General features: G+C 40.5%; 2 long non-coding RNA genes across 3 annotated transcripts in view; both read left to right on the top strand.

Annotated features, from left to right (window-relative positions):
• Positions 1-13599: 13599 nt before the first annotated feature.
• Positions 13600-26339, top strand: part of LOC122458768 — a 48165-nt gene continuing 35425 nt past the window's right edge. The window contains exon 1 of one of the 2 annotated variants that reach the window (XR_006279005.1): positions 13600-14173. This is a non-coding gene — a long non-coding RNA (uncharacterized LOC122458768). The remainder of the gene's footprint in view (positions 14174-26339) is intronic. The other variant, XR_006279006.1, reaches the window with a different exon arrangement.
• LOC122458767 lies at positions 19165-23739 on the top strand. The gene is made up of 2 exons (XR_006279004.1): positions 19165-22285; positions 23068-23739. It is a non-coding gene; the product is annotated as an uncharacterized LOC122458767 (long non-coding RNA).

Raw genomic sequence — 26339 nt, 5'->3', positions numbered from 1 at the left:
GTAAAGCCTGAGTTGGTCCTGAAATAACAAGGACCAGAGTGAGGATGCTTCATCAGGCTTCTGAGTTCTTTTCTTCTGTCTGCTGAATTAGAAAAGGAAAGGCTTGTCCTGTGTAGGCAAAGCACTGTGGGAAACCAAATAATCAGCTCCTTCTGGCTACCCAAGAAGCAATTGGTTTTCTTCACAAACAGAAAGGGGTCACATAAAATCATTTCCCTGAGCTGTTCTGCACAGCCCTATGGGAAACAGAATAATTAGCTTCAGTTAGCTGCCAAGCCAACACCTCCTTTTCTTCCCTCCAAGTCCCCTCCTTTGACCCCACTTTATTATAGCTGCAGCCACTACTGTAGTAAACACAACTGAAAAGGGGATCTGTTCCAAACCGCACCCCAAGAGCTGCCTCTTGCTCTTTTACAAGGGAATGTCGAGTGCCACTGCTGGCATCAATCCAGTCCAAAAGACACTTCATCCTAAGAAGCCTGGGATGTGCTAGTCACTCAGAGGGCTTAAACGATGAACACTGGATAAGAGTAGCATCTCTCCTCTGCCACACACGGTCTTTATTCCTTCTGTTCTAAATACACTGACCTGGTTATTTTCATAAGAATTTAATTCCTCTTCTATTCAGGCCTCGGTTACCTTTCTGCTCTCCACCCGCACACGTCGCTGTAAAGTGTTAATACATTGGCTGGCAGCATGACAGCTTTTCAGGAGTCTATGATCTATAACAGCCCTTTGCTGGGAAAAGGTGCAATTGCGATCTTTCAATGATGTCTGTGCCTTCCCTGACATCTGGTGGTGAGGTGAATACATGGACGGTTGAAAAATTTGGCTAGCTCATTGGTCACAAATTGATCTGTGCATGAATCATAAATATTACACGATTCAGCAAAAAGACCCTTTCCTCAGTAGATTATTCTCCTACTCTTGTAATGTCCATTATGTTACCAGACATTTGCTTCTTTCTCCCCTAACTTACATAAATATATATCAGGAGTAACTCTGTTGAAGCCAGTGGAGTTACCCCTGTGTAAAATTGATATAGGTCAGATCAGAATCAGAACCATTTTCTCTGTGCTCTTCTTTTCTCCTTCAAAAGTTCAATTAGAACTGGTCAAAATATTTGAAAGAAAAGGTTATTTTTGTCAAAATTAGTCTTTTTTTTTCAAAAATATTTATTTTTACGAAAAACTCAACTTTTCTTGCAAAAATGTTTTCCTTTTTTCAATTTTTTTTTCAAAATGTTATAAAAATATTATTGAAAACATTATCAGAATGGTTATTTAAATTTTTGATTATTCAAAACTAAAGTTTTGATAAATGAAAATAATATCTAACCATTTTGACCTTTTTATTTCTAAGAAATTGTGAAAAAAAATAAAAACAAAAAATGCATCCATTTCAAACACTTTGAAATAAAAACAACTTCAAAATTGTTGTGCAAATAAGTTGTATGAGGTTTCTTTACCAGCTCCAGTTCAGGTACAATATGGAAAACTGATACTAGTTTCTTATTCTCTTTATTAGCTCTTCTTCAACTGAGACTTTAAAAAAATAGTATGTGATGAATGACTGGACAGTCTCTACGTAAAAGAATAAATGGACACAAATCAGACATCAAGAATTATAACATTCAAAAACCAGTTGGAGAAAACTTCAGTCTCTTTGGTCACTCGATTACAGGCCTAAAAGTGGCAATTCTTCAACAAAAAAACTTCAGAAACAGACTCCAACGAGAGACTGCTGAATTGGAATTAATTTGCAAACTGGATACAATTAACTTAGGCTTGAATAGAGACTGGGAGTGGTAGATCATTACACAAAGTAAAACTATTTCCCCGTGTTTATTCCCCACCCCCCACTGTTCCTCCAATGTTCTTGTCAACTGCTGAAATGGCCCACCTTGATTATCACTACAAAAGGTTCCCCGCTCTCCCCCCACCCCCACTCTCCTGCTGGTAATAGCTTACCTTACCTGATCACTCTTGTTACAGTGTGTATGGTAACACCCATTGTTTCATGTTCTCTATGTATATAAATCTCCACACTGTATTTTCCACTGAATGCATCCGATGAAGTGAGCTGTAGCTCACGAAAGTTTATGCTCAAATAAATTTGTTAGTCTTTAAGGTGCCACAAGTACTCCTTTTTTTTTCCGAATACAGACTAACATGGCTGCTACTCTGAAACCTGACAATACTTTTGTTATCTTGTTTAATATAGATGAGTCCAAACCAAAATTCCAGATCCAAAGATCCCTTAAACTTTGGGAAAGTTCTGCCCTGGATCAAATCTTGGTGGCTCGAACTCATCTCTGCTCATTACATTTTTTCTGTTTGAGCTGCAAGTCTTATCCCAGGAGCAAGAAGACAGTATTATTTGTTTACTTACACTTTATTACTTAAATTTGTGGACCTGTGCATGGATTAAAAAAAATTGTACTGCTGACCAAACTAGGGGAAAAAATGTGCACCAATTTTTTGTGATTGGGAACTGCAGATTTTGCCTGCTATCATAAAGAGAAGCGAGAGAGAAATGGGACCTAATAGCAAATGTTTTGTCAGCTCTGAAGTGTTATTCACAGAGGACAGCCCCATTCCAGAAGGCCACTGGCTGGAACGAGTGCTTCCACAATGTTCTTATTCATTTACTAAGGAATAGGGAGGCATAGAAAGGACAGAGTGGGACCCTGGTTCCTGAGAAACGTAGCCTAGATCATCAGCTGGTGTCAGTTGCTGTAGCTTCACTGAAGGATCTGGACCTTTATAAATTTATATACACACACACACTTAATAATCTGCCCTTCAATAGGTCAAACTTGGTCCCCTGGCAGATATACTTATTTGAAATCGTGGTGTTATTTTGAGTATGAAATGCCCTTGACAAGTTTATAATCTCTGTTTAAGAATTTGGAACACTTCCAGGCTTCATCTTATAAGGATAAGAAGATGTTAGTTCACACCTTGCTGCCATCCAGGCTTGACTGTTGTATTTGACTGCTGATCAGGTTTCAGAGTAGCAGCCATGTTAGTCTGTATTCGTAAAAAAGAAAAGGAGTACTTGTGGCACCTTAGAGACTAACAAATTTATTTGAGCATAAGCTTTCGTGAGCTACAGCTCACTTCATCGGATGCATTCGGTGGAAAATACAGTGGGGAGATTTATATAAACACACAGAGAACATGAAACAATGGGTTTTATCATCCACACTGTAAGGAGAGTGATCACTTAAGATGAGCCATCACCAGCAGGAAGGAGGAAAACCTTTGTGGTGATAATCAAGGTGGGCCATTTCCAGCAGTTAACAAGAATGTCTGAGGAACAGTGGGGGGTGGGGTGGGGGGAGAAATAACATGGGGAAATAGTTTTTCTTTATGTAATGACCCATCCACTCCCAGTCTCTAGTCAAGCCTAAATTAATTGTATCCAGTTTGCAAATTAATTCCAATTCAGCCGTCTCTTGTTGGAGTCTGTTTCCCTTCCTATTTTTTTAGTTTTTCTTCAGTTCCTGCAAAATTCTGCAGCTAGATTCAGAAATCAGACTAAACTTGCTTATGTTACTGGTCCTGAGCCTTCGGCTCTGACTGTTACACAGCTGGAGAATTATTTCTCCTATGCTCACAAAATGTACAGTCCTCTTTGCACCACGCTGGCAATGGTAATTGCCATAAGCCTCACAGGCTATACTAGTGGACGATATAATTTGAAGTCCTGAAATGTGCAGCTACCAGCAGTTACAGGCACTATATACATAGTAGTACAGAGGCCTCATTAGTCCATACACCAGAAGAGATAGGGGCTTTATTTTTGCTCATCTCCTCAAAGGAAAGAAAAGAGGAAGTAGGGTATGTTGCAAACCTTCTTCCATCTCAGGCTGTATCCAAATGCCAGCTGCCATCTGCCCACTTCCCTTAAGTCAGTTGCCAAGTTGTGATGTGACATGAGATAATTAAATTACCCAGTGAATCTGCTGCTCCTGTTTCCTGTCCGCTAGGTTCTGTATGGGGCACCAGCTGCTGTGATAGGGAAGCCACCAGAGGGCACTTTTGCATTTCCTATTAAGACCCTGCCTTTCAATGTGTGTGATCAGACACTCAGCAATGCTGCTTTCTTGCCAGCACGAGAGAATAATAATAATGAATACAAAATGGCATTTATATAGCACCTTCCTTCCCTCTGAGGAGCATATAAAAACATGCTTGTGACAGAGGAATTCAGGTGATCTATTAGAGTAAGCGCTGAATAAGATTAGGGTCAGTGAGTTCAAAATGGCAAAAGGGATTCACCTACATGATCACAAGTGGCAGGAAGATACTGATGAGGAAGAAAACCTGGGGGTAATAGAGATTAGAAAGTAACCATCAGTCAAATGTCTGGGAGCAACTATAAAAAAAACTATCATCAAATAATGTATAATAATTGATGATACATTTCATTTCTATAATATAATTCATCTGATGACCTCAATATTCTTTACAAACATTAGCTACTTAATCCCCACAGCCCCTGGTGAGGTAGTTAAGGGATAGCCTATTTGGTAAAATATTCAGGGCAAAATTTTCAAAACTGGGTGCCTGCGGTTAGACAGCTAACGCCATCTTTATTTAAGCATGTAAATAAATGGCTGGATATTCAGGAACGCTGAGCACATGCAGATATCAGAGTTAATGTAGTAATAGTAACTTCATAACAAAGATTTGTAATTTCAGTCTTTCAGCACAGGCAACATAAAGATTGTCTGTGTCTGTTCACAGGTGCCGACTTTCCATTGTGCGGGCAGGGAGGGAGAGCCCGACCCTCAGCTCTGCCCCAGGCCTCGCCCCCACTCCACTCCTTCCATCAAGGCTACACCCTGCCCTGCCTCTTCCCAGCCCGCTCCATCCTCACCCCGCCTCTTCCCACCCTCTTCCGTTCCCTCCCCCGAGTGTGCCGCGTCCTCTCTCCCCTCCCCGCCAGCCTCCTGCATGCTGCAAAACATCTGATTGTGGTGGGGGTAGGCGCGGGGAGGGAGAGGTAAGCACTGATTGGCAGAGCTCACCCGCAGGCAAGAGGAACTGGGGGGAGGGAGAGGTGCTGATAGTGGGGCTGCTAGTGGGTGCTCAATACCCACCATTTTTTTCACCCATGGAGTCGGCACCTATGTCTGTGTTGGTTTCTCCATGTGCAACAAAGGGGGCGTCAAAAGTGCTGGAAAGTTCTCTTATTGAACAAAACTGTCAAAACTCAATGAGATTGGAAATGAACAAACATAAACTTGGGACACATGACAGTAGAAAACTACAAATGTAAGAGCAACGATTTGCTTTTCTGGCCTAGCACTGCCAAAGACAAAATTATACACCCCAAGAACCGTTTTAGTAGAGAAAAACAGGGAAGTGTCTAGACATCAAATTAACTTCCGTCAGCTTGACCAAATGTCTTCGGTTTGATGTCTAGACACTTCTCTGTTGTTTTTCTCTACTAAAGAGGTTCTCCGGCTGTATAATTTTGTCTTTGGCAGTGCTAGATCAGAAAAGCAAATTCTTGCTCTCACATTTGCAGTTTTCTACTGTCATGTGTCCCAAGTTTATGTTTGTTCATTTCCAGTCTCATTGATCATGGAACCACTAGTCTTTCACCATTACAGATCAGACCATCTGTAATTGTTAGTACCTCTTACACTTCTTGGGCTGAATGAATACCAAAGGATGAATCTGTATATTTTGTACTAAGTATTAAATGCAGTTTTCAGTGTCCAGTTTATTCTGTCCACTTAATATGCCAATACCCAGATCTCACATCCTCGATCCTGAAAAGCTGGGCATTAGCTAATTTACTTGTTTCATCCTCAGATGTAGGCATCTAGTAATGCTCTTGCTTGATTGTCTTGTGCAAGTCTGGTGGATCTAGACAGTCACAGCTCTCTGTGTGTGATTTTTTCTACTACTATTATGGAGTTTTCTTGCTCTGTAGGCTCAGATACCTTGACAATTACCATAAATGTTTCCAGTCTCAATCTCTTTAGCCCATTAGAACTTGCAGTGCAATCGGAATTGGCATCAATGTTGGAATTCCTGGATAAAGTTCTCTGGTTATCATAACAGTCCCTTTTGACTTTAAAGTCTATAAATCTATGAAGATCCATGACTAGCAATAATCTTATTTCACAATCTTTCACTTTTGCAAATCTCCCTCCCCATGCATCCTCATGTCTTGCTATGTTAACTCTAATTCTGTTCTAAACTCCTCAGAACCAGGATGAGCTATTTCAGTTTTTCTGTTAATTCTGGGATAGGCTCAGGGTAAAGCCCCATGCACACCTACAGCAAAGTGTCACGCAAGCTTGTGATGCTGTGTATAAGAAAGATGACAATTTGTATCATTGTTGCTACCACTGTTATACAATTGCAACAAATCTTCTACAAAGTGTGTCATTTAAGGTGTCAATAGAAAAGTTATGATTTGCTAAGTATGATTATCCTGTTTATATGCATGTATCATCTCTGTATCTGAAGTTATGAATATTGGCTATATACTTGTATCTTAAACCTGTGTTGTATTCCTGGATGACACCCCCAGACAGAATTTACACTGTAGCTAGACAACTATGTGGTGATGGCCTATCAAGGACACTCCACTCTTACAATGGGCCATAGAAGAAACTCATACCGTCCAGCTAGCTCTTCCTGAGGATGCTTCAGACAGCAACGAACCAATGGTTGCCCCCTGTGATTCAGCAAAATGTGTAAGGGCACGTGATGTGTTCATGTGACCCTGGGCTCCATCTTAGGCCAGTCACTTTCCACATACAGGGGCTGTGGGCTTTGTTCAAGGTGGTAAATTTCCATGCACATAGCAGAGGATATAAAAAGACTTCTGAGACACTACCATGTCGTTTCTTCCTTGCTCTAATTCTCTGGACTGAATTTACAACTAAAAGGAGTATCTTGAACTATGGATTGAGGACCTTTCAGTCTTTTGGAAGTTACCAGAGAGATTTTACAAGCCAGCAGTCTATTTCATCACTGCTATAAACCTGATATAAGGACTTTGCAATCGTTTGTATGTATGTAATCTATTAATGATGTAACTCCCTTATTTTATTAATATATCTTTAGTTCGTTTACTAAGGATTGGCTGACAGTGTGATATTTGGGTAAGATCTGAGATATATATTGATCTGGGGTAATCATCTGATCCTTTGGGATCAGTAAGAGCGTCACATGTGAAATGGGTTTTCAGTAACCTCTCACTATATTAGACTTGGTTGTCTGGATGAGCGCCAAAGACTGGAATCCTTAAAGAGGACTGTGTTTGGCTTCTGGTTAACTAGTGTGGAACTGCAGCTCTTTTGTTACTGGCTTGGAGAATCTAATTATAGAGTAAACCCTCAGTTTTGGGGATTGTCTGCCCTATTTCTTGCAGTCTGCCCTGAGTGTGGCCTTGTCATTGTGGCCCATCACAGGCACCCTGTCACATAAGCCAACTAATGATCAAATAGTAAAAATGGAAAAGCCAACAGTAAGTGAAATGCCAGTGCTGGGGGGAACAGCAGTTGGTGTCAGAGGGGCTCAATCAGGAATGAAGGGCATGAGGAGGAATGTAAGGTGTGTTAGGTATAAGGAAGAAAGGTTATTGAGGGCCATCAGTGATGGAGGGAAAAGTAGTAAGCAAGGAGTAGTTGTGAGAAGGAGACAATGAGTGAGCAATGGGTGGGTGGATGTAGGATGGCCAGGATGACTGAGGGTGTAGAGGCAGACTGGAGAGGAAAGACTGGGTAATGGAGACAAGAAGGGAGAGCCTGAAAGGGGGTTAGAAGAAAATGAGGGAGAATTTGTGGATGGGGGGAAGAGAGAGTCAGACGTTGATGGAGGTGGGAAAGTTAATGGAAAGACAGGATGAAATACTACTGGAAAGGAAGGAGAGAGCAACATATGAAAGAATATGGAGGAAGGGTGATGAACTGGGGTAGAGAAAGATGAATTAGCCCAAAAGAGAAACCCTGGAAAGATAAATTAAAAACAGATACCACAGAGATGTGGATGAATTAAAAAAAATGAAAGAATAGAAAAGGGAAAGAAGGAATAATAAAAGTTAGGGAAATAATATTAAATATAGTCATTTTAATGTAATAAAGTTTAATGCCAGAATGTTACAATACACATAAATCAAAGAATATTTTCTGAGTGGCCCATAAAGTTGCACATTAATTCTTTTCAGCTTTGATGTCTTACATTACATAATGCATAATGGAGCGGAAGCGGGGGTGCACACATCTGCATGTCCTGTATAAACAGTTATGGTAAATTTAAGGGAGTGATTGTACAATATTTGGAGCCACTAAAAACATACAACACAAACCACTACCACCTACCAATCCAACCCTCAGAGGAGGAGGCTTATTTGGGAGGGCTGGGTAAAGTTAGTGATGATAGAGAGAGGTGGAGGACAGGATGCCAGATTTAGGTGGGCTGAAGTGCCCATGAATGGGGGCCCAGCTGGGATAAGGTGTTTGTTTTGGAATTAGAAATAACAGTTTTGATCTAAGAAGGACATTACAGCCATTCAAAAATCTCAAGAGGGTGAGAACTATCAACCATGGAACTTATTTTAAAAGTTGTAGCCAAGATTTTAAATATAGGAGTCTAACTATAGGCTCCTAAATCTCTATTTAGGCACATAAATAAGTAGTGAGATTTTCAGAGATCCTGAGCACCTATGAGTTCAATCTTCTGAGTAACTGATTCAAGGCCTTATTCTCTGTAGTGTTCAGGATTATCAGGCCAAAAGTATATTTCTCATAAAGACACAGAATTGATACTCACAAAAGTTCTAAATTCCAAGTCAGGTGTACCCTACTAGTTTGAGTCTGGTTAGACTCTGGTATTTCTGTATTGTAATCTCAGTTCTGAGACCGATGCCCTCTGAGACCAATGCAAGACATGGCCTAGTTTCTTGTGCAGGTCACTTAACTTCTCTGTTTTGTTTCCCCATCTGTGAAATGGAGATAATAGTTAATTACCCACCTCACAGAGGATTAATTACCTAATATTTATAAAGTGCTTACATGTTAAAAGCCCTATAGGGATGTTTTTCCTTTATAAACAGTGTTCCGGTAGCTAGAGAACAGAAGAGGAGCTTTTCATATAATTAAAATTAAATGAACAAATAGCTACAGAATTGCCATGCATTAGATCAGTATTATATCCATTTGTTATTATTATGTATATTATACTGTGATCTCACCAACTGATTTAAATCCGGATTGTGCTCCATTGTGCTAAGCACTGTACAAACTCAGAGCACTAATGATCTAATTTGTCATTACTAAATTCTTCATCTATTTCTACAGCACCCAACGTACGCATCACAAAATAAATAAGCTGTGACTGCGAATGACATTTGGCTGTCTGTCAAAGCCAAATTAAAGTATGGAATGAAGGCCATGTTCCAGGTTGTGTTGTGCCTGCTTTGCATGGGTCCAGCCAGAAGGAAAAAAACAGCCATAAGCCAGGTGTACTTGACAAAAGAAGGATTTCCTCTGAATAGGAGCATATTGGCCCCCAATTTAAGGGAAAAGATGTATGGCTAAGGAGTTCTGGCTTCTTGGTGAGCCCTGGCTGTTGAAATGACTCTGGGGCACCATTGCCAGACAGATAAAGTGAAAGAAGCCCTCAGCCTGCTCTGCGTTATGCCGGGAACTAGACTAGCACCAAAATGGCCCCAGAATGAGAACTGAACTCAAGGTGGCTTACTGCTACCTTTGCTCTCCATATGCCTGAACTGTTCGGAGCACAGCTTGGACTTAATCCAGGATCTGGCGCTCAATCTGTAGATGTAAAATTGAACCTTAACTGAAGTATAGCTCTCCCTAGCACCACCAGGAGCGGTTTCTAAAAGGGAAAAGAAAGGGAAAAGTGAAGAAATGAAATACAGTAGAAGCTCAAGCTCTTCAACGGAGCTCACCCCTCAGAATTTGTAGTGACCTTACTCATGACAGTGTAGTTTTTCCTAGGTTTTTCAACAAGCAAAATGAAAAAAGAGTAAATCCATCATGTAGCATCATATTGACACTCAGATGGGTCCTCAGCAGGTTTAGAACCTTTAGATCCACAGCACGGATCTCTTCTGCTTGAGCTAACAGAGTAAAGGACAGTAGACAACAATAGGTTGTCATCCTCTATGTGGCCCGGCCAGTAGAGGCAGACAAGGCACTCATTTTGAGAGTGGGTTTCACAGCACAGTCCAGGCATATGGAATGCAAAGGTAGCATTAATTCCAGGTTCTGAGAGGAATACTCTAGTGGTTACAGACCCTTCTGTCTCTGGCTCCTCCAGCCTGCCCATATCCTAGTCCCACCTGTTGGCTTCTTGGCTCAGTTCCTGTCTCCCCATCCCCATTCTGTTCATCTCCTAGTCCCAATCTACACACACACAGACCCCCGCACCCTATGGACTCCTTGTTCCAATCCCAGTCTTCCCCTAAGATCTTCATCTCAGTCCCAAAATCCCCAACACCAACTCATCGTAGTCCTAGTCCCATCCCTCGGGTGAGGTAGGAAGGCTGAGCACCCCAGCTCTCCGGAGGAAGGCGGAGAGCCAGACGGGAAAGAACCTGGGTGCTCAGCCTTCACCAGTCTGCCTGGGAGGTTCTTGTCAATTTCACTTCCTGCAGCAGGGACAACTGACAAGAGCCTCTGGGCCAGGCAGCTGGAGAGCTGGAAAATTCCTTTTCAGTTCTTTCTAAACAGAATTTTTCTGGAAATCCCTTCCCATGAAAAATGTGGTATTTTCAACTCAATTCATGATGACAGTTTTTAAAAAAAAAAACACCTTTTTTTTTGGCAGGAAGGGATTGCTCATCTTCCAGCCAGCTCTACTGCCAGACTCTTTACTGAGCATCTGCAAACTGAGATTTTTCAGAAATGTATAACTTGGCCAAATGTGGGTTGATTGTCATTGGGATGGCAAAAGACACAGCCCTGACCACAGGGTGACCCCTTTGCCAAATTTCAAGTCCTGCTCCAAAGCATAGAAGCTCTAGAGCTTCTCATTAAAAAACTTGTAAGACATTTTTTACTAAGGCAAAACAACGTATTTTCTGCTAACTTGATTCTAAGAAATGGCAGATACATTTCTGCATAAATTCAGGCTAAGATAGACACATGGCCTGGAAAATTTCAGCCCAAATGGTTTAAGTTTAGCAAAGTTATGAACATCTGAAACTAGAATTTTATAATAAAAAGTCTCAGGCAACCTTAACTATAGGCATCACTACCTGTGCTGCCTATAGTAAGTAAGATCCATTTAAATTTGACATGGGAGGAGAGAATATTTTGATAACTGCTTGGATTTAACAGAAGCTGAATAAGCAAGATAGCAACCTATGCTCATTTACATGTTAATTTAAATAAGCCCATGTCATTAGAGAGATTCACATGTACATTTAAAAAGCCAGAAGCATAACTTCTATCTATTCCCAGGCACTGCGAATAATAATATTAATAATTAATAGCTCTTATATAGTTGAGGAAGACTTTTATAGAATCATAGAAGATTAGGATTGGAAGAGATCTCAGGAGGTCATCTAGTCCAATCCCCTGCTCAAAGCAGGACCAACACCAACTAAATCATCCCAGCCAGGGCTTTGTCAAGTCGGGCCTTGAAAACCTCAATGGATAGAGATTCCACCACCTCCCTAGGTAACCCATTCCAGTGCTTCACCACCCTCCTAGTGAAATGAGAGACTAGATTGCATAACATGGTTAAATGCTGGAAATTTCCTTAGTGCTAACTCTGAAGACACTGTGGGCCAAATCCTCAGCTCTTGTAGAATCTGAGAATATGGCTCTGGTGCAACTGAGGATCTGGCCCTGCAAATATCAGAAATAACTGGCTGACATTACAGACCTGTTTGGGATCAGCACTAACACAGGCATCATATAAAGTTAAAAGGTAGTGTGTATAAAACTGTAATTTGATACATCCTAATGTATGGAACAGAGACTTGGCCAGTCACAAGAAAATAAATCTGTATGTTCACCACCATGGAAATGAAGATGTTGACAAGGTCAAGTGATTGGACACGCTATGATAGGAAACAAAATGAGGTTGTGAGAGGACTATTGTTGGTTGCCCCAACTGAAGACAAGTTGAGAGAGGCTAGACTATTTTGGAATGGACATATCTGAGGTGGAGACCTCAGACATATATTGATAGGATGGCCTTTGTAATGATTGTGGATGGAAGACAAGCAAGGGGGAGGCCAAAGTTTCTGTACATGGACTGGATATCAGCGGACCTTAGAGAGACCTAGTTGCAAAACAGCCCGGCATAGAATCATGAGTTTTGGAAGAAGGCCCTAAAAGTCACTGATCCCAAATAGGGAAGTGACGAGAAAAAAGAAGAAGAGTCATTGCTATCAGCTCCACAAAGGTAGATCCCTTTATCCACTGACTTTGATGGATCTCATCTTATCTTATCTCATCTCATTTTCAAAGACAAGTCCCAATTTACTTGTGCTGAGTAGGGCCCCATGCCTTTCTGGTTGCTGGATGGGAAAAGTTGGGTATTGTTTTATTTTAATCCAGCCGTACAACCAGCCAGAAAAATATCTGAACTGAATTGGAGAGAACGAAAAGAATAAATGTGATTATCAGGTACCCTGAGAGGCTGCTGATTGGATGACTAGCACGAGTGAAGCTAAACAAAATCAGAATCTGCCTAGTCCTGGGAGATTTAAAACGTGATGAAAAGGAAGCTTTACCTGTTGTGTAGAGCAGAAAATGTTATACTGTAGTGACAATGCTGTATTGTTTTTTAGACTGGTTACACATCAGTGGCTTTGGCAAATATGGCTAAAGGAGGAATGCTGGAAGCTGTGTACTGTACATTACATTTTGTCCAGCATAATGTTGATTCACGTGATCTCTTTTTAATAGCTCATCTGCAGTGTAAGTATCCCAGAAATGTCTGAGAGTTTGGAAATTCTAGAGGTGACATTTGGATATGTGTTTAGAAATACATGGCAGAAGCATGATCAGAGTCTCGCATTGCAGCTAGAAGCAACAACCTTGAAACTGCAAGAAAGTACAAAGTCTGGCTGAATGAAGTAGGCTTCACTGGGCATCTGCTGACTAAGCAGAAAATGTTTCATGCGAAATCCTGGAAAGGTAAGCGCCATTCACAAGATGCCAGAGCCCGAAAATAAAGCGGCACTCATGAGACTTATGGATAGGATCCAGTACTGAGCACAGTCCATTCCCAAACTCTGTGAAGTGTTCCATTGAGAAAATAAAGTTGAATGGCATTGAGAATAAAAGCAACAGAATGGCTTCTATGAGCCAAAAAACTGGGTTTCAAATGTTCCTGTCGTCCTGCCCAGCAGTGAAGCAGTGCCAGTAAATCTGTTCACTGAGGCAAGCTTTGAGGATTAAGGAGCAGTGATTTTGCAAGATTGAACCCAGTCTGAGTTTAAAAATAATTGTGCCAGTAACTGTACATAAAAGCTGTTCAGGTGCAGACTGGCACAGTAGAGCTACAACATGAAACTGTGGGTTGCAGGTGCATTTAAAATCGGTGGGCCTGGTTCATCACTGGCTTAGCCCCTATTATTTAGTGTTAATTATTTCTGTTTTATTATTATTCATTATTTGTGTTGCACTCGCTCTTAGAGGCCCTGTAGAGAATATAGGCTGACATTACACCTGGGTTTGCATTTAAATGTAGGCATGAGTGATAGGCCCAAAGAGTGTGACTATACCATATGAACTCATGAGACAGAAAGATTGTTTGCGTTAAACTTGTACTGATCTTTGAAATACCAGCATTATCTTATTTAAGGTTTGGGATGAGGTAATAGAAACAAAGAAAAACATGGTTAATTGGACACCAAGTGCCCAGTAGTTAGGGAGACTTATGGCAAAATGAGATAAGAAGAAAACTTTGAAGAAAGATGCCCCGTCATTAATCTTGTCTTGACAGGAGCAGAGGACAGTGTCCAGCCCTAAACTGCTAAGGTCTGATAACTACCAATGACATCACTTTTTTAGGATAGTGTATAAGAAACAAGGTTCTTCAGGATTTTCTTTGTCAGAGCTTTTCATATGGAATCACACCATGATTGGAAGGTATCTCCTGGGCCTGATCCTGTTGATAAGTATTTGGACAATGCATGTAACTGTATTGTTGCTAAGGTATGGAATATAAGTGTGTATATGCTTGTATTTATATTTTGGATGTAATCAGCACCACGTGACCTTTGGACTAATAAAGGAATGCTTGTGTGGAAGCTGTGTCATGGTTAGACCTTAGGAAAATTATTTACAACAGGCCTTAACTAAGATCAAGGCCCCACTGTGCTAGATATTGTACAAACACACATGAGAGATAATCCTGGCCTTGAAAAGCTTACAGTCTAAAAAGGTAAGACAAACAAGGGGTGGGAGGGGAAACAGACACAGAGAGGTGAAGTAACTTACCTAAGGTCACAGAGGAGGTTAGTGGCAAAGCCAGGAATATAGTCACGTCTCCTAAGTCCCAGTCTAGTGCCCCCTCCACTACTAGACCATGATGCCTGTACACCTGACCAAAGCAGTTGTGAAAAGCTATCAAATTGGATCAGCATTTTATACTCCCTTTGCATGGGTATAAATGACTATGTAAGAAATAAAAGCAGGAGAGGAAGCACAGAAAGAAATCAATAGTCGATATAAAGGGGGTATTTTTATTTTAAATCCCACAAAAAATAAATTAATGTGACTTAGAAAAAAGTCAGATAAAATAAAGATCTCTCTGCAGAAAGTCATCCCAGCAAAAGTACCAGGCCCCAGATCCTCAATGATATCCAAGCCCTTGATGCTCATTGATCTCAATGGGACTTAGGAGCCTGAATATCTTTGAGGATCTGGGCCTATGCCCAGATTCTGTTATGAGATTCCCACAGCTGCAGGAGGTTCACAGAGTTCATTGCAGGATTAGGCCATAGAATGCGCCTGTCTGAGTGCTGTGTTGAGCCTGATTTGTTTAGGTGCTGGAGACTAATTTTAAAGGCCATTGGTTTCAGCCCCTCTTTTCTCCCAGCTGGCTTTTGTTGTTATATTTTTGTTTCATAGCTTCCCCCTGGTTTTATTCATAACTTCCCCCTGGATGTTAACCACTAAAACCAATTTGACACCTTAGCCTTCCCCAGTCATCAACACCAACCATTCATAAGCACACAAAACAACAGAAGCACTAATATAATTACCTGGTATGACAGACAAGACTAAATCAAACAAAAACAGCTAATTAGTATTTTGCAGTGTTGATGCCAGGATATAAGAGAGACAAGGTGGGTGAGGTAATATCTTTTTAGTTTATCACAGAAGTTGGTGCAATAAAAGACATTACTTCACCCACCTTGTCTAATAAGTATTTGACTGTTCCCCATTCATTTCAATAAGAAGCTGTAGTACTGTATTCTTAGCACAGGGGGTGCTGTGTAAGGGTATAAATAGCAGCACTCACAAGTTCCTTTATGGGATCCAAAATAGCATCCATCCAGCAAGTACAGCTCTTCTCTTGGATCCAGAGAATATCTTGAATTTTGAAAAACACTCCTCTGAGGTCAGAATGTCCTTTTGTAATATAAGAGCCAGAGGAAGGAAAAAACTTTCTTTGCAGTTGGTTTCTCCTTATCTTGCCTCTTGGGGATTCATATATGGTTACAGTGAGAACAGCTCTTCTCCTTTGGCTTTCTCATCTCATTGGTGGATTGCTCCATTGCAAAGACTGATTACACCCACTAGAGAGTAAATGTAAGACAAACGTTAATGTGAACACTTTCTGTGAGAACTAGGGGAAATAATGTACTGCTGAGAAAGTGAAGTAAGAAAAAATATCACTCATAACATGCCATCTGGAAAAGAATGCAAATAAAGATGTGATTCCATAGGAACTCTGTAAGAGGTAGAAACAGATGGAGTTTTTCATTCAAAAGGTGTTTTTGTTTTGTTTTGAGTCTTTTGGGGTTTTGGTTTGGTTTGTTTGTTTGTTCAAATTAAATATGGCTTTTTTATCAAAATGAAAATTTCAGAGGAAACTGTCTAATTTTGCCAAAAAGGATTTGTGGGGAGAAGAAGGTTGTCAAAAAACAAACCCACAATATTTTGGCCAAAAACTGAAAAATGTTTAAGTCTTAATTGCTGAAAACAAAATATTTTTCAGTTTCCAGACAAATTTTTTCAGTTTGCTGAACGTGTTCTGGTTTTTGCCATGAACTGGAAACAGTTGAAGAAAAATGTTTACAAAAATGAAAAATTTTGGTTTAGTTTGAATTTTTTTTTGTACGAACAAAACATTTCCCAGCCAGCTCTGGTAAGAATGCAAAATGCCAGATAAACCATGGGCTATGATGGGGAAGATTTCTGCCTTAAAACCAGCTCCTGTGTGGACTGCTGCTCAGAAATTTGGGCATAGGTAGCTGGGCACTATTTGGCAGTGATGTACTACCAATATCTTAATATTTTAACAAAAACTTCTTTATTAGCATTGTCCCAGGGTATGTATGCTTGCAGACAAGTGGCAAGAGGGACTGGAGAATCAATTAATTTGAACAAAAATGTTGTCTCATAACAATAAATTAGGTAGACTGGAATGCCACTGTGCAAACAAACTTCTATTCAGTGCATTTGCTGTATATGTATACATTTCCCCTACGATGTTGCCAGCTCTCATGATTTTATTGTGAATCTTGCTCTATTTGGTGTTTTTCTTAAAGTCCCGGCCCCTGGAATCCTGTGATTATGTGAGAATCTCAGGTGCATTTTAAAAAATGTGTACCTAAAGGCTCAAAAACCGAAAGGCAAATAAAAAGAAGCTAAGCTTTATTATTTTATTTAAAAGCTCATGCTTGTTAAGCCAATCTCATGATTTTGGGGAGCCTGGCTCATAGATTTTGAACACTGAAGGTTGGCAATCCTGAAACTACACTGAGTACTTTGAGAGTATACTGTGTTCAAGCTGTATCATCTGAGTGAGATAGGGTGGAGAGGGAGGAATATCCTTACAGACAGATATGAGATCTTTCTCCAGGAAATTGTTCTAAAGTACCGATCATCTGATGCAATCTGGTTTATTCAAAAAGTAAGAACTTTTCTCTTCAGCAGTATTTTATGAGCCTTGGGATCGAATCAGCTTTAGATGGGTTTTGTGGGTTCAGTTGCACCCACAGAAAGCATGAAAACAAGGATGCAAACCCCCTCCCCATGAGGGGGGGGAAGGAATGGGGAACTGCATTCATTCCTTTGCACAAGAAACCATGCATAGCTCAGGTCCTGCATCATGTTGGTGCCGCTCCTAGCCATGTCACTGTGTGATGATGTCAGAGTCATGCACCGCTACGAAGGCCTGAAGAACAAAATGTACAAGAGGGAGCAGTGGGTTGCTGGAGGGAGATGTTTGATGCCCCCATGTGTCCCAGTCTCCAGGCAGTAAGGACGTGGGGATGGATGCCTAGCTGGGCTGACTCCCCCACCACGTCCCAGGTGGTGTCTCTCTCACCACTGTGAGCACACCCATTGAATCGGGAGGCTGTACCCTTGCCACTGTCCAGGCTGTCTGTGGCAAGGATGATCTATCAGTACTTGCGGGGGGCGATAGGGAGGAAGGGCTAAATGCTAGAAGAGGCAGTGAAATCACCCCAATCCTCTACGTAGAATTTTAAAAAGGGTTTTTAGGCACTCCTCAAAGTACTCCAGTATGCTGCTGCTTATTGGTTTACTAAGGCCGTAACCTGGCTGAAAGTCCCAATTATTGTTATGCTTCTTGCAGGCCAGTGTCTACTAAACTTTTAGGGCCAGGTTATGAAAGACTCTCTCATTGATGTGCAGGGTGGATTTGATTTAAATCTAATTGATTTAAATCATGATTTAAATCTCTAGTCAGGAAGAATAAATTTAATCATGATTTTCTACATAAAAGTGCATTCTTGTTGGTTGTTATAACCTGAATACATATTCTTCACAACACAGAGATAGATGTAGGTTTCATTTTTAGAAGGTACTGTACACACTATACATTTTTAAGTGATTTATTTTGAAAACTTTTCAGATTAGTTTTACAGCTATATCAGAAAATGAATGATTATTTGGTTATTTCATTTACCGAAGGTAATTAAAGCAGATATTTATGAAGTCATTGGGAGGTGAACTACCTCCAATTTAATAGGTTAATCATTAATATTTGGAGGATTTTCTTGCCATGCTGTATTAGGAGGAGAACATCACCAGAAAGACATTTAAATTGTTTTATTTAACTAAAACAACAATGTTAAGTATTCTGGATTTTTTTCTTCAACAGCAAACATATAATATTTTAACAAAACAAGCTTCTCACATTTATGTCCAGACTTCTTCTCCTTCTCCAGATCTACTCTGCCCCCAACAAGCTTCTTTTCATTGAACTTTTTGACACTTTGCACTTTTAGAGAGAGGTAAGGGGTTGACTCTGTGTACACAAATTTGCAGAGGGACAATAGGGTGGAGGTCTGTTATTTCTCACCTCTATATATTTATTTTAAAACATTTTTGCTGTTAACAAGCATGTTATCTCTGGAGACACAAATCCACAGTTTGAGAACTGGAAAACTAAACATCTCTGATGGTATCTTCTAGACTGAGCACTGAGTCCCATTGGATAGATAGAAAGATTAACCTAAATAATCTATACAGGAGCCCGTGGAACCCCATAAGATTGGATTCCTAGTCCATGAACTATTGGAACTCATTTACAAAACTTTTCTTAAACATTACATGAATATATTGTCTCATACTATAGAATTAGAATTTATAATCCCTATTCCATGATGAGATATCTTTGAGCTATAATGTATCTTAATTAAAACTATCTTTAGATAGGTTTTTTTCTCAAAAAGCATTTTATCAAAAAAATCCAATTTAAATAAAAAAAATAATTGATTTTTATCCACCCTGGTGATGCGTGTAATGGTAGTGAACAAGAAGCTGCCTCCCATTGCAGGATCCATGCCAGGACCATGCAGGGGCTGTATTTTTGGGGCATCCTCCAGGGCACACGTACATGGAGGGACAAGGCAATGAACTTCTCCTCTGCACCATCGTATGAAGTGGGCTGTGCCATTCTTTAGTGGGATGAATGGGCCTTGCTGATGGTACCATTTGGCAAGTCTGGAATGGGTTCTATGGAGTAGGCCATGCGTTTGAGTGTAGGCCAAGTGCAGGTAGCTCCTGTTCACTATATCTGTCCTAAACCCTAGTTTTGCCTTAGCAGAGAGAAGGTGTTACTGTTCTACAGTGATCATGTACTCCATTCCTGTAACGTTCTGTAGAATCTGCAAGGGCAGAATGCAAGTATGTGCAGTGTTGGCATATTGGGACACTGATTAAAGAGGGTCTAGTTAAGGTTGTGTTGTGGGGGGTGGCACGTAGTTCTATATTTCCTGGCTTTCAGAAGGTTAAAATTGCATTACCGTAGCTCTTCATTTCCTAGATTTCAGGGATTTAAGTGTAGCTGAACTTGATGTTCTGAGATAGGGTGACCAGACAGAAAGCATGAAAAATCGGGACAGGGTGGGGAGATAATTGGAGCCTACATAAGAAAAAGACCGAAAAATCGGGACTTGTCCCTATAAAATTGGGACATCTGGTCACCCTATCCTGAGATGAAGCATCACTGGACAATCTTAACTCTGTCTTAACAAAGTTTTTGGGCCATTAATTTCCTTTAAAAAAATTCTAAGAACCCCATGTTCCACAGGCAGCTCTCCATCTCTACTGCCTCTGGCTCCTTGACAACTATTACCCTGGCCACAGAAGGTACTGAACTGATGTTGGTCCCTTCACTGCCCCACAATCATCTCTCTGCCTGTCCAGCACAGCCTGGTCCTCCCTTCCCAGTCTTCCTACCCACAGAGGAATGGGCATCAGTGGGGGCCTATTAGATTGAGAATCTGGGTACAAGATGCAGGAATAATACAGGCACTGACACAGTCAGTAAAGGCATATTTTGATGGGGGGACAAAAATGAGGGGCATGGGTAGGTTTTGGGGGTGCTGAAGCCTCCCTACTTCCCCCAGTGCACATCTCTGACCCTCTCCTTTCCTCCCCATATTCTTCTGCACTTCTCTGACTTTCCCTTTCCCCCTAGAAGCAGCAATATCCAGCATCCTGGAGGCAACACAGGGAAGGACAAAGTCCTGGGTTCCTTCCCCGATCAGGTTTCATTGGAAGGAAGGGGAACCACTGAGCCCCTTCCTTTGGCCTGGTGGAGAAGCCAGGGGGAGGAACTTTGAGGTGATGGGTGTATCTGTAAGGGGCCTAGGGCAAGGCAGAGCTCGCTCTATTTCCTTTCCCCTCCTTATGGTACTGTTCTGTCACCACTTATGAGCTCTCATGGAGCAAAGATCCTTTCGTGGATGATCCCTTTGAGGATGATCATAGAGTGATTGTAGAAAAACTATACTTCTTGGGAACTTAGTTCTTCATCAAAGCTCTAATAATCAAACTAGGTTTTCAGAAACATAATGCTTGTGCAATCCCTTGCATTAATAAAAGTCATTGTCTAAGTGTGTGCTGGCTTCTCAGTAGCTGTGCCAGGTTGGCAAAGGGGCAGAGCTGCAGTCCCAACTCCAACATTGCCTGCCCTGCTCCAACATATACCCCTATTTCTCCCTCACCTTTCCAATTCCTCCTTGTTCCTATGAAACAAAAAAGTTATGAAAATCTGAAAATGTTATGAGCAGCTCATGTTAATGGGTTGTCTATCACTAACCCCCATGACCAAAGGACCCAACAACTTACTTGCTTTCCTTTGATCACATTCAGTCCTATTGTTCAGGAAATGATTGAGGATCATGAGTCATAATTGCATTACCTTTACTAGAATCTTTCATCTGACCTCTCTTTAATACTAATTTCCTTGGTAATACTTCTAAAGTAAAATCAGAGTGCATGTGGATTTTAGAGCACTTTAAAATATTGGCTCTTAAACCAGGGCAAAACTTTCCAAAAGGAGCCCCTACAGAATGCAGGCAGAGAACTCAAATGTATAATACACATGCTCTGAAAACTGCCAAGGGTACAGCTCTAATTCACTGTTCATAGGCATTGCTCAGGTTCAGTGGCCATAGCATGTCACCTTGAGCCATCCAGTCACTGTGATAAGACTGCCTGAGAGCTTTCTGGCATGAACAGAACCCTAGTCTTGCTGCACATGTGCATTTCACTCTTTGGCTTGTCAGTTAGACTCGACCCAGAGTGAAGTTCTAAACTTTACCCTGAATAGCTTTGGAAATATTGCATTCCCCAAAGAGGCAGTGGGTAGCATGCAATAGTTGAGATAAATTCAGAGCAGGTAAAATCAGTGTGGAGAAGATTAGAGCCATTGTTCAAAACCCAGGTATGCACAAAAACTATTAGAAGAACCCAGTGATTTTGTAAACGTGATTTTTAGGGGGACTGTATTTCAGGAACCCTTTGTTCAAATGACCCCAAATTTGAATCCTTCCCCCAGCCCCATGTAACACAGCAACTTTCAAGACAATGCAAGCCACTATGTGGATTTTAGAGTGACTCTAAATCTTAACTATGCAAAGTTGCCGCTTTGCTATAATGTGCAACATCTAAATTGCCATTAACACCATGACCCCAAATCAAAAACAGAAAGTATCTTAGTGCAAAAAAAAATAAATAAATCAGAAGTACTTTCATGAATGACCACCATGTGAGAAGCATAAAATGATAAAAGACCTTCACATATTGCTGAGGCCATATTTATTATGTTCTCAGGATGACATATAGTAATGAAGGCATATATCAAGAATATGAGAGGCCCTCTTTGAAAGGTATCTGGATGTCTCACATGTATCAAATGATCAAAGCAGATCTGGGTATTATGGACAGTTCCAGTGTATCAGTTCTTAGTGAGAAACCTGCATCTAGAGCAGGACAATAAAAGGTCATTTTGTTTTGCAGGAGATTTTGATTTTTAAAAATTGATTTACTTTGGATTTGGAATGAAAACCAAAAATTTCAAAATTCTCTGTGGAAAGGAACGGAGCCATGGCTAGCCTGAAGCCAGGGACCCTGAAAGTTCTGGGAGCCTGCACTGCCCACGAGCCAGGCACGCAAGATGGCAGGAAAATAGGCAGGTTTCATGACCTGCTTGGATCCCATCAGAACTTCATCAAAATTGAACCATGTCTGTTTGGTTTTCAACGAGTTTGTGAATGCCGACGAATGTCGATGGTCTGTGATGACTTTTGACCAGTCTATCGACAACATTAAAGATCGGTAAGTTTGTGTAGTCAGTTCATTATTACTGTTTTATTTCTCTGTCAGTGTTATGAAAGCATTTTGCATTGAAAGTCAAATATAAATTTAGTCAGTGGATAATGGAGCTGATTGTTGTGCACAGGGAGACAGTAGAACCCCAAACTTAGCAGTAAATATTTTCCTTCTTTTTATTTATTTTTCTCCTGTTGCAGCTTTCTTTACATGTTCTTTGCTGACAACATTAGTCCTTTGTGCCTTTCTTATGGATGACTTTCCTTGTGAATTTTGTAAGATACTTTTCATGGTTGGTGATAAATTGAATTACTCCAGACATGCTCTTGTTTTGCAGTTTATATCCAACTCATAATTTAATCATTTGAAAATAGATATGTTCTTTGTAGAATGGTAGATTATCTATTTTTTGTATGTGTGTGAATCAAACAGAAGTCAATTAAAATAACAAAATAAAAACTATATAATCAGGCAAAGGATAGACTAAAGCAAGACTAGATTGCTACGAGATTATCAACACCTTTTATGAAAGAAATCTAGTACCTACCATCTAGTATATACAATAGTCTGAACAGTACTAAATAAACTACTGCTTGAAGCTGGACACCTCACAAACTATTGCCAAGTGTGTTACCTTCCTTTCCTAAGTAAGATAGTTGGCCAGTTTGCAGAAAACAGTCTCTGATGCCCTCTGTTAGCTGCCAGGACCTGGGATTCCTCTCAGTCAGGCTTCAGATCAGGGAATAGTACAGACACTTCACTTGTGGATTACTTCTTTCTATCCACAGATGATGGAAATGCATCCATATTCTTTGTTGGACCCTTCTATGGCATTTGACAGTATTGATCACCAGCTAGTCTTGGCCATCATGAAGAGGTTACTGGAGTGAACAGAAATGTCCTGAAATGGCTTTGGTCCTTCTTCCCTGTCAGTGGGTTGGAACTGGCTGCTGTTTCTCTGCCTGGAGTCCTCTAAGGCTCAATCCTCTCCTCCTCCATTTTAGTCAACATCTGTATGAAGCTATTGAGAGAGCTGGTGAAACACCACAAGGTGATGTGATAGCAGCACACAAATAACACACAGTTCTACAACTTGTGTCAAGTATATGTAGCACCATCTCCCAGCTTTCTCAGTGCCTGGCTGAAATCAACACTTGGATGAAGAACAGTTGCCCAAAGCTGAATCCAAGCAAGACTGAGGTGATGTTGATAGGAAGAGGCTGAAGTGCTGAATTCAGGCCTTTCACAGGAGCTAGGCCTGGATTATGGGACTCACTTCCCCAAGAGATAAGAATGACTGTGGAACTAACTACTTCAGAATGAGATGTAAAACTCACTTCTGCAACTCAGCTTCCCCTCAATAATTTCTTCACACATGACACATCCATTCATTCACACACGCATAGCCACAAGCCTAAACAAGCAAATAAAAAGCCTATAGTCTTTCTCCTTGGAAGAAAGCAAGCATGGCTGTTGTGATTTTGTTTTTGAGATACTTGGGCGGTGCTCTTATACGACACAAAGACCTTGATAGATTAAAATAGGAGAAAATGTTCAAACCTGGGCGTCTAAAGTTAGACTCCTAAATCCATATTTAGGCAACTAAATGCAAATGACCTGTTTTCAAAGGCTAAGGTTGCTAACAGATTCTCCTTCAGTGCATGTGGGACATCCATCTATAGAAGGATGCTCTGAGTTCTACTATGCTCTTGTTCAAATATTCCTGGTGTGAAGCATGGTTACAGCTGTGAATTCCTGTGTTCCCATACAGTTGTTGTGAATATATATATATTTATAATGGAAATGTAACATAGACCTTCTCACTGGTAAAGAGATTTCACATATGTAACACTATCTTCTGCAAGGGGTAAATGGTCATTCATAAAAAGTCATTTTGTAAAGGTCTCGTATGAGTTCTTTTTGGGACTCAAAGATTAGCCCAACAGCAGAAATGACAGGTTCTGTCTGTGCAGAAAGGAGGGTAAGTGTGATGGGAAAAAAATGAAGGACATACAGTCAAACACACACAATAGCCTGAAATTAAACACTTTCCTTGGGGAGGTATGCTCTCTGTGGCCATGAAAACTGTTGTCTATCCTCCCAGCATAGTATGTTATTAGAGAGAAAAAATAGACCACATTGTAATGTGTGTTCTTTCAAATACTTTATGAAGAAACTTGTCTGGCTTACTCTCTTGCTCTTTGAGTGGCTTCTGTCTGCTGTTCCTAAAACAACAGATTGTTGTGACTGAAGCTGTGACAAAAAGACCTAAATGTGGATGTCCACAATTTTTGAAGTGTCCACAGAAAATACCACAAAATAGTGCAAGCTGAAATCACTTCCCTGGAGAAATGTCTGCACAATCAAAATGCTCTTCTTACCACTGGCATCACCTATAGTTAGTAACCGTTTCAGAGTCATGGTGATTGGAAAAACTGCTCCTCCTTGTGCCCTTTGGACTCTCAGATATTCAGGCTCATCTGGTTTTCTTTTAAACCTCATTAATGGAGGATGCTGCCAATGTGAGTAATAAGCTGGGACTTCTTGACATGCTGTGTATAACACTGAAAATAGAAAATATCCCCCAGGAAAGTTCCAAAGACACTCTTGGCTATTCATTCAGCTACACTGAATCACATCGCTTGAGTTGAACATTTGCTCTGTCAGAAAGAGCTTAATTAAATAAACAAAACAAGAGACCAACCCCCAACATTTCTTTTGAAAGCCACCTGCTTCGCTGACTTATTTCAAAGCATGCAGATTTACAAGTGAAATGCAATTTTCAGTCAGTCACTGGCCTGTGAAATATAATTATTATGCTAATTTCAAATTCCAAATCATCAGCCCAGGTTATGGGTGTTCACTCAGCAAATAAGCTGGTATAATTATAATGAAAATTAAAATGTCAATCCTAGGATTTGACTAAGACATTGAAAAGTGATGTCTTTTTTTTTTTATGGTGCCAGCAAACAAAAGTTCAAAAAAACTCAACATGGGTGAATTTTTCCAGTAGAAATTGTATCTGGCTGTTTAAGGCAATCCTGGATGAGGGAATTGTGCCTCAATGGATGTATACAAGACTGAGTGAAGAGGCATGTGATCTGTATTGACTTGTGTGACCTTAGTCAAGTCACTTAATCTTTCTGCTGTACAATTCCCCATCTGTAAAATAGGGCTATTTGATACTGACTCTGTTCTGTAAAGTGCTGGGTGATCTATGATTGAATAATGTGAAACATTCATAGATGTATAATATTTTGTTTTGTCAGCATGTTAGTGGCACAGGGATGTCTTGGAGATGGGGAGCTGTTTAGAAAACATGGAAATATGCTCTTAGATATATTTTCCTTTCTTTGCAATAGAACTCTTATTGTGAAATTTCAAGCTATATTTGAACTGTAGTGGCTTCTCTCCTCCCAGCAAGATAGTACATCTATCACCTAACACCAGACAGTTATTTTTCTTCAGTAGCACCTTTGGGATTCAACTAACCTTAGAAAATGTTTTCTGATGGTGACAGCAGGTACCATACGGAGCCAAATTTTTCACTAAATTTTACTGGTGCAACCTCATCGAAGTAACTGAGAATAGGATTTTGTCCATTAATGTCTGTAACACTGAGAGATGAATCAATAACATGACACTGTGATGTATCACAGGTGGGATTGTAGTGAGCAAAATAAAGCCACAGATCTCTTGGACATTTGTCTGAAGGGACTCCGTTACTGACCTTCAACTTGTCATACCACTTGTTAGGAAAGAGCTGTTGCTGCTGCCAGGGTTGTTGTGGCAGGATCTAACGTAATCAAATTAACAGTGATTTTGTACAGTGCCTCCAACTCTTGTGAGGGCATGCACACAATGGGTGTCACCATGCCTCTCAGCACAATTTCAGTGTACGAGTAAGCAATGCTCTATGGATCCAATGAACCAGACAGAATATGTACAGTAGACCTTTCTAGTGCAAAGCACAAGAAGGAGTTTGGAAAGGAAAAGAACTGGGGAGCGAAAAAGAGGACATTTTGCTTCTTGGAAGAGATTAGGCCTGCTCCAGATCCAC

The sequence above is a fragment of the Dermochelys coriacea genome, chromosome 2 (genome assembly GCF_009764565.3).
Source record: "Dermochelys coriacea isolate rDerCor1 chromosome 2, rDerCor1.pri.v4, whole genome shotgun sequence".
NCBI classification, from domain to species: domain Eukaryota; kingdom Metazoa; phylum Chordata; order Testudines; family Dermochelyidae; genus Dermochelys; species Dermochelys coriacea.
Note: the sequence above shows the minus strand (reverse complement) of the source record. Positions and strands in the feature narration are given on the sequence as shown.